Source organism: Coffea arabica, chromosome 7e (assembly GCF_036785885.1).
Source record: "Coffea arabica cultivar ET-39 chromosome 7e, Coffea Arabica ET-39 HiFi, whole genome shotgun sequence".
NCBI classification, from domain to species: domain Eukaryota; kingdom Viridiplantae; phylum Streptophyta; class Magnoliopsida; order Gentianales; family Rubiaceae; genus Coffea; species Coffea arabica.
In genome coordinates, this window is record NC_092323.1 from 10,884,020 (window position 1) to 10,886,125 (window position 2,106).

The following is a 2,106-nucleotide window of genomic DNA, read 5'->3' on the forward strand; positions in this document are numbered from 1 at the left end:
TTCCACTAATTAATCGCCCACATGCTTAACACTGTCATTAAACAGAGAAGAAAATGTTCAACTACTTCAGCCCCACATACAACGACAAAGTACAAACACATTAGCTTTAACATTCTGATGAAAAGGTTAAACTAACATGCAGCTGCTCAAACATCAATGAAAAGGTTAAACTAACATGCAGCTGCTCAAACATCAAACAAGCATAGCAGAAAATGGAGAAGCTAAGTAAGATCTGGTTAAAGCTTACTGGATAGTGTTGCTGCAACTGCTTCCTTTTCACCATCCTTGTCGCCATCGACACCTTCCATCGTGGAAGACACGGATCTGCTCATCTTCTGTTGGCAATCACATTTTCTTACATTTTGATCAGAATGCCTAATTCCTATGAGCTCTGAAGAAGTCGATTTGCAGGGGTTTCTTTTGCTAATCGTGACAGAGCTGCCATTCTAGTCAAGGTGTTTAGACAATTATACCTGTCATTCCAATTATACCCCTGGTCCGCCGTGAAAAATACATAAAATGTGGTGGCGCCGCCCAAAAAGTCCTACATTGGACTTGATAAAATTGTTTGAGGACTAAATTGGTGAAAAAAAACCGTGAAGGACTAAATTGGTTTAAGTGAAAAAGTTTAGGAACCAAATTGGCGATTTGCCCTAAATCGTTCGATGGCTAAAAAAAAAAAAAAAGGAATTATTTATGAACTTTTAAAAAGATTCTATAGCACTTTTTTGACCCTGTGGCTTAATATGCCTCCTTAATTTATCATAGCAACATTAATCTACTTAAACAACCATTCAACAGGCGGATATTTTCAATCAGAATAGTAGTTTCTTTAGGGTGCTCTTCAATTCAAACGACGTGTACCAGTTTACAAATTTTCTAAAAGACTTGACTAGTAATTTCAGTCACAACCACATTTCTTGCAGACGTGTTATTGTCTTTCTTCGGTAGACTAGCAAGACAATTCACCAAGGAATATACTCATTTCTGTTTCACAATTTATGTTTCTAGCTATATTTTGCGTGGTCATTTTTGAATCCCCATTTTTAGAGCTAGCACTTAGGTTTTATGGTAACTTGGGCAGAGAAAACTAGTCTTTTGACCCTCACCTTTGCATGAAATATTTTGGATTAATTTTCTATATACTGATAATGTATACATTTTTTCCTATTAAATGTATGACACATAATCTGAATTTAAATGTATGTTATGCACCCAACTTTTGTAGTGTACAAACTGTCAGCATATATAAGATTAACGCAAACATTTTTTCCGATCAACTGAAGAAAAGAGATGATAGCTAACTTAAATTGAGAATTGAATGCATATCCGGAAAGGTAAACGGACAATAGAAATGGTAAACTTGGGGTCTAGCAAGACAATTCACCACAGAATTTTTCAACTTTTTCATCTCTTTTTCTAGAGCACTGGTTCTTACGGTAAACTTGGGCAGAGAAAACAAATCCAATCCATTCGTGGCTCTCTTTACATGAAACGGTTTTACCAAATAAAGCAATTGATGGGAGATTTACAGGTAACTAACATGAGAATTGACTGAATGGACTAGAAAGGCATCTGCAAATTGGTCTGGGAAATGATAGTGATGATAAATGATCTGCAAAATGGACAGCACAGGTAAAATAAAATGGGCAAATAAAGCAATTGATGGGACATTTATAGTTAACTAAATTGATAATTGACCGAAGGTATCTGCAAATTGGTCTGGGAAATGATAGGACTGAGTGATATCTGCAAAATGAACAGGACGGTAAAATGGACAACAGACAGGAAGAAAAAGGCGTGGACGGCAGGATTCGAACCTGCGCGGGCAGAGCCCACATGATTTCTAGTCATGCCCGATAACCACTCCGGCACGTCCACCGGTGTTATGTTAGCACTGTTATTGTAATTGCTTTTTATTAATCATTCTGAAGATTCTTTAGAGATTCATTTGTTCATCTTGATTCAAGTATAATTACATTAGCTTCACCTGAATATTGGAAGAATTACATTGACCTCCCATTGGATTTATATAGTTCTTGGATCACCTACAAATATGGAGTTATAGGTGTATGAACTGCTGAATTTGCTTTTTATTGTCGAGGT

The 2,106-nt window shown here is 36.5% G+C and overlaps 1 non-coding gene across 1 annotated transcript; it reads right to left on the minus strand.

The window, feature by feature from the left end:
• Positions 1-1,799: 1,799 nt before the first annotated feature.
• TRNAS-AGA (transfer RNA serine (anticodon AGA)) lies at positions 1,800-1,881 on the minus strand. The gene has a single exon. It is a non-coding gene; the product is annotated as a tRNA-Ser (tRNA).
• Between the last annotated feature and the right edge of the window lie 225 nt (positions 1,882-2,106).